The following is a 7,492-nucleotide window of genomic DNA, read 5'->3' as shown; positions in this document are numbered from 1 at the left end:
AGCACATTCTGCAGGCCAACCTTCTCCACATAGGCACATAGCCTTACTCAGTGCATGGGTTTAGAGTCCATAACTGCTCTGTTTCCCCATACCACCACTTCTTCTGTCTTCTCTGCTTTCAGCACTTTTTCATGCAGGGATTCCAAGTTTCACTCATGCTCTTCCTTCTTGATGGTCATGGGATCATCTGTTCCTGATATGAAAGATGAGTATTCCTTCCTTTTAGTTACACATCTTCTACAATTACAGTTTTGACATTCATAATTAATCCTGCTAATAATTACTCACAATTAACTCATAAAATCCTATCAGCATCATTTACCACCCCCTTTCTCCAGACCCATCTGAAAAAGAGAAAAACTATTCAGTGCAGATTCTACTGGATTCCCTCCATTCTGAAACTAAGCACATCCAAAAAGCTTGTAAGCCAACCACTTCATGCCTTTATAACACCCCCCATTTTTGATAGCCAATGACTAAATTGCCTGTCACTATCAACCCAATACACTAAGGAAACAAGCATGTTCCTTCATCTGAAGACTTGTCCATTCCAATGGGAATTTTGAGCAACTCCATCCATAAACAAGAGTCCAGTTCATCCTTACAATTCTGTTGCTCTAGAACAGGGGTGGTTTGGCCCTGCCAAGGCAACCACAGTTCTAGTCATCACATTATAAACAGGGTCATTTTTAAGTTGATAATTTTGAATGTCCTACAAATGATGTTACAAATATCCAAATGGCTTTTGGTAGAAAAAAGGTTCCCCACCCCTTCTCTAAAACCCCATTGTCTCAGTACCACATATCTTAGGCCAGGTTTTCTAGAGAAGCAAAAACCAGTGGAAAAAAAAACAGAGAGAGAGAGAGAAAGAAGTTTGTTATCAAGGAAATTACTTACAATTGTAGAGTTCTAGGCCCCCAGCAGAAGAGAGAGAGGGGGCCTTTCCTGAGTGTCCATTATATTGGGAATTGGCCACACCCCCAAGGAAGCATCTATAGAGCTAACTATTCCTGTATTAGGTTTCATTACCATGGGAATAAGAACATCACAACTTCTAAACCTCTGGAAACCCTGACCTAGTCAAGTTGACATAAAACCCTGACCATTACACAGAGAATACCAGAAAGATATTTACCTGTACTTTATTGACTATGTAAAGACTTTTGACTGTGTGGATTATGGCAAACTATGGACAACATTGAGAATAATGGGTATTCCATAACATTTAATTGTACTTATGAGGAACCTGTACACATACAATACAAAACAAAAAAAATATATATTCATTTAAATGTCCAGAGAGTACACAGACCAAGAGGCAGTCATTCGAATACAAAGGGGACACATAATGGTTTAAAATCAGGAAACGTGTGTTTTTTTTTATTTTTTTATTACACTTGTTCAATCTCTATGCTGAGCAAATTATTTGAGAAACTGGATTTTATGAAGAAGAGTGCAGCATCAGGATTGGAAGAAGACTCATTAACAACCTGTGATATGCAGATGATACAACCTTCTTACTCAAAGCAAAGAGGACTTAAAATACTGATGATTATCAATCAAAGACCAAGACTTAAATATGGATTGCACTTCAATGTAAGGAAACAAGAATCAATACAGAAAAGATTGAAGTTGTGAAAGACTTCATTCTGCTTACATCCACTATTAACATGCACAGAAGTATCAGTCAAGAAATCAGATGATGTGTTTCACTTGGCGAATCTCCTGCAGAAGATCTCTTTAAAGTATTCAAGAGCAAAGATGTCAGTTTGAGGACTAAGATGCGCCTAACCCAAGCCATGGCATTGACAATAGCCTCATAACATGTGAAAATTGGACAATGAATAAGGAAAACCATAGGAGAATTGATGCATTTGAGTTATGATGTTGGAGAAGAATATTAAAAGTACCATGGACTGCCAGAAGAACAAACAAATCTATGTTGGAAGAAGTACATCAAGAATGCTGCTTGGGCTTTTTTGTGTGCCATTTGTGCTCCCGCAAACATGATTAACGTTCCTAAAAGCCATTGGACTTTATGTAAGAAGTATGGCAAGCACCAACTGCACAAAGTGACACAGTACAAGAAGGGCAAAGAGTCTCTGTATGCCAAGGGAAAGTGACGTTATGACAGGAAGCAGAGTGAATATGGTGGGCGACTAAGCCAATTTTCTGGAAGAAAGTTAAAACTGCAAAGAGGATTGTGTTGAGGCTTGAATGTGTTGAGCCAAACTGCAGATCTAAGAGGATGTTGGCTATTAAGAGATGCGAGCATTTTGAACTGGGAGGAGAAAAGAAGAGAAAGGGCCAGGTGATCCAGTTCTAAGCGTCATCTTGTTTTATTATCAAAACAATAAAATCTTGATGTGATATTCACTTATAAAAAAATTGCTCCTTGGAAGTCAGGATGATGAGGCTTCGTCTCTTATACATGTTGTCAGGAGGGATCAGTCCCTAGAGAAAGACCTTATGCTTGGTAAAGTGGAGGGTCAGTGAAAAATAGGAAGACCCACAATGAGATAGATTGACACAGTGGCAGCAACAATGGGCTCAAGTGTAGCCATGATGCAAGGATGGTGTAGGACCAGGCAGTGTTTTGTTCTGCTGTGCATAGAGTTGTTATAAGTTGGAATCCTCTCTATGGTACCTAACAACAAATAGGTTGTAGAGCCCTGTGTTAACTGTGTCTTTTTCCATCCTTTTATCACTTGTTTCATTCTGAATTTTTCTTTTTTTCTCTCAGTTCACCAATTTTCTCATCCATTAATCTAATCTATTACATTCATTTATTGCATTCTTAAGTTCAATTGTTATGATTTTCAATTTAGTTCTTTTCTTTACAGTACTTACTTTGTGTCAGTCTTTGCAGAGGCAAATTGCCAGGCCTTGTTTCTTTCTCTATGCGATATGCAGATGATACAACCTTGCTTGTTGAAACTGAAGAGGACTTAAAACATTAACTGATGAAGATCAAAGAGCACAGCCTTCGTATGGATTGCATCTCAATGTAACGAAAACAAAAATCCTCACCACGGAACCAATAAACAATATTCTTATCAATGGAGAAAAGATTGAAGTTGTCAAGGACCTCATTGTTCTTGGATCAACTATCAATACTCATGGAAGCAGCAGTCAAGAAATCAAATGATGGATTGCATTAGGCCAATCTGCTGCACAAGACCTTTTGAAAGTGTTGAAAAGCAAAGTTGTCAGCTTGAACACTAAGGTGCGCCTGACCCAAGCCATGGTATTTTCAATAACCTCATATGCATGTGAAAGTTGGACAGTAAATAAGGAAGACCACAGAAGAATTGATGATTTTGAGTTATGGTGTTGGAGGAGAATATTGAAAGTGCCATGGGCTGCCAGAAGAATAAAAAGATCTGTGTTGGAAGAAGTGCAGCCAGAGTGCTCCTTGGAGGCCAAGATGGCCAAACTTTGTCTCTCATACTTCAGACATATTGTCAGGAGGGACCAGTCACTGGAGAAGGATATCATGTTTGTTAAGGTGGAGGGTCAGAGAAAAAGAGGAAGACCCCAGTGAGATGGATTGGCAAAGTGGCAGCATCAATGGGCTCAAGTGTGGCAACAATAGTGAGGTTGGCCCAGGATCAGGCAATGTTTCGTTCTGCTGTGCAGAAAGTCACTATGAGTCGTTACCAACTTGATGGCCCCTAACAACAACAACAATAATGGATTTAATGAGCCTTGATGCAGGTCACTAAGTATTAGACTTATAACCACAAAGTCGGTGGTTCAAACCCATTAGTTGCTCCCTGGAAAAAAGATGAGACTGTCTTCTACAATAAACATTTACAGTCTCAGAAACCCTAACAAGCTGCCAACTCTGCCCTACAGTTGTTGTTAAGTGCTGCGACTCTGCCCTATAGGGTTTCTATAAATGGGAATTGATGAGATGGCATTGGATTTGGTTTTAGTTTGGGCATAGTGGATTTACCTTTAATCTGTCAGGCTTCTGATTATGCTTAAAATATGGCAAATTTCAGGTGCAGAGGTGATATAAAAGTAAGGCAGAATCCTTTCAAGGCCTGTCTATTCACATTTCATCCTTCAGATGTAGTGTTTCAGGGTGCTAAAAAAGGCAGAAAGGTTCATCTAGGATCTTCTCTTAGTAGACGCCAGCTCTACATCTGTTCCTTTCACCTCTGAAAGATGGATGGTCAAAAGTATCCCAAGTCACATTTTCAGCTTCTTAGCTGCTTTCTCTGGAATTGGCATGGGTCCCCAAGGTGAAAATGATCCCAAATACTGAGCTCCTCTTCCAAGGGTTCTCCCATCTCGATGCTTGTTTTTCTTCCCTGCTGTGTTAGTTCTTCACTGCCTTCAAGGAAAGATGATTAAATCAGTGAGTTTGCCCTAATTACCTACTCTAGTCTGCTATTACTGGAATCAGAATTTTCCTGTATCCCTAAGTGACTTTAAATTTTTCATTTCTATTTTCATTGTCTGGAGGCCTGTTGAAGTGCTGTGGGATAAATGCACTTGACCACAAGGTAGGTTTGAAGTGGCAGATCAGCCATTCAAATTCACCAGTGGATTCTTGGAAACCCTACAAAAGGTCACTATGAGTCAGAACAGACTCAACGGTACTTAACAGCAACACTTTCATTCTCTATACTTGGATGAATGAATTTATTGAAATTTACTCATCTTCCTTCTTCTCCTCTTTTTTTAAGCACTGCAAAGTAAGTTGCTTGGTTTAAATAGTTTGCTGTTGTTCTTAGGTGTCATCGAGTCAGTACTGACTCATGCACAGCAGAACGAAACACTTCCTGGTCCTGGGCCAACCTCACTATTGTTGCTACACTTGAGCCCATTGATGCTGCCATTTTGCAGTCCATCTCACTGGGGGTCTTCCTCTTTTTCTCTGACCCTCCACCTTAACAAACATGATATCCTTTTCCAGCGACTGGTTCCTCCTGACAATATGTCGGAAGTATGAGAGACGAAGTTTGGCCATCCTGGCTTCCAAGGAGCACTCTGGCTGCACGTCTTCCAAAATGGATCTTTTGGTTCTTTTGGCACTTTCAATATTCACCTCCAGCACCATAACTCAAAAGCATCAATTCTTCTATGGTCTTCCTTATTCACTGTGCAGTTTTTGCATGCATATGTGGTTATTGAAAATATCATGGCTTGGGTAAGGCACACCTTAGTCTTCAAGCTGACATTTTTGCTCTTTAACACTTTCAAAAGGTCTTGTGCAGCAGATTTGCCTAATGCAATCCATCATTTGATTTCTTGACTGCTGCTTCCATAAGTGTTGATAGTTGATCCAAGAAGAATGAAGTCCTTGACAACTTCAATCTTTTCTCTGCTGATAAGAATGCTGTTTACTGGTCCAGTGGTGAGGATTTTTGTTTTCTTGACATTGAGATGCAATCCATACCGAAGGCTGTGCTCTCTGATCTTCATCAGTAAATGTTTTAAGTCCTCTTAAAATAGGTGAACAAAATAATGAGGGTTTCTTGAAAAGATTGGACCTGTTCAGACATACCAAAATGTAGCTGTAAAAGCTAGTCATGACATAGCTACAAAGGACTAGAATGGAGAATGAAGCGTCCAGCTGATAAGAAGAGAGGGCATATGCACAAGAACACCCACACTTGCAGATAATAACCACTTGACCTGGCTTCAACGACTGGATGATCAGAGCTCAACCAGAAGAAGAAAGAAGAGGAAAAAAAGAATAATATGATACAATTTGATGAACTTGACCTACACCTATGGATGCAGTAGCTCAAATGAGGGAACAAATCTTTACAGCAAGGATCATTCCCACCTCCTCCATACACAGAGTAGACAGGGATGGGCAACTTGGACATTGGCTACACAAAATGAGGGGGCTACAAAGGCAAGAAGTGACTGGCTTACAAGCTTTCAAGAGGGAATCTGGATCCAGAGGGCATGAAGGAAGGTAGAATCTCCACTGAGTAGTATACAATCTGTCTAGGTGGAACTGATGAAAGGAAATGCAGATGGGTCTCTTGTGATACAATAGTGAATAATTGTTATCAGGACTGCTTGTGAGGGTTGGGAATGTAAAGGTAGATGTTTTATAGCAAGGAGGGGAGTGATTAACTTTTCAGTCTAGGAGTGGAGGTCCCTAGGATCATCAAGGGAGAAGAGCAGAGAGCGGGACCGTACCCAGAGAAGCAGTTATGCCTGAGATGGAGGCAGAGACGATCACGTGGAAAGATGGAGTGGCTGGGGACTTTAGGCACAGAGAGGGAAAGAGGCTGTGTGCTGCTGACTGGGGGGCAGGCCTGTATTGTTTACCCTTTGGTTGATTGATGATGCATGGAGGGGATTTTAACTATGGCAATGAAACGATATATGATAGAATGAATGTAAAACTAATGTTGTTCCATGTAAACTATCACATAATTCACAACAAAACATTAAAAACAAAACAAAACAAAACAAAAGCTAGTCATGAGTGTTGAAAATGGTACATTAAAAAGAAAATAATTCTGTTGTATTGACTTTCTTGTGTTATAAAAATTTTTATTCTTATTTATTGTACAATTATTATATTGGTATTCCTCAGTAAGCTTAAAATAACAAATCATAGTATATTTGCAGAGGAAAAAGAGCAAAGGCTTCACATTTCCCTTGGATCTTTTAAAATAACAGCAGGTGGACAAAAATATTGATAAAATAGCTGACAGTTCTCTTTTAAAATTTTTATCAGAATTATCTCTGAACAAGATTTTTGCCAAATAGAAAGATATCCTATTCATCACATTGTAAATAGAAACTAAATACTAACTATTGAAAAGAATTGATATTTTCCAAGAACTCTTGCTATTGTTAAGAGCCTTGGAGTCTGTTCTGACTCGTAGCGACCTTGTATGGGGTTTCTGAGGAGCGGCTGGTGAGTTTGAACTGCCAATCTTGTGGTTAGAACCGACACTGTGGTTGAGTGCTCATCCTACAATAACACATCAGGGCTTGCCATACATTTGTAAAATCAGTTATAATCAATGACTATGGATGAAATTTTATCTAATACCATTCACAATGCAGCAGCCATGTGATTTTTAATAAAATACAATTCAAATCAGCCTTTCAATTACTGTCAATCACACGTAGAAACGAATAATTAATCATCATCTGATCTACAAAAGCTTACCCATTCTGCAGGACCTGATTTCCCAGCCTTCAGTGGACTTCAGCACTGCCTGATTTTGTATTCCTTGAACTCACCAGAGTGATCCCTATTGAAAATCCTTGCACTTATTTTCTTTGCCTAGAAACATCTGTTCCTAGAGTTTCTCTTAGCTGGCTTCATTTTTGTCATTCAGGTTATAACTCCAACTTTATCTCCTCAATGAGAACTTATCTCACACACAATCTAAATTAACCTCCCCCTTCTCTGGTAGCATAGTGGTTACGAATCGGGCTGCTAACCTCAGGGTCAGCAGTTCGAAACTACCAGCTGTTCCGCGGGAGAAAGATGAGGCTTTCT

The sequence above is a fragment of the Chrysochloris asiatica genome, unplaced genomic scaffold (genome assembly GCF_000296735.1).
Source record: "Chrysochloris asiatica unplaced genomic scaffold, ChrAsi1.0 scaffold00149, whole genome shotgun sequence".
Lineage (NCBI taxonomy): Eukaryota > Metazoa > Chordata > Mammalia > Afrosoricida > Chrysochloridae > Chrysochloris > Chrysochloris asiatica.
This window is presented reverse-complemented; position numbering follows the sequence as displayed.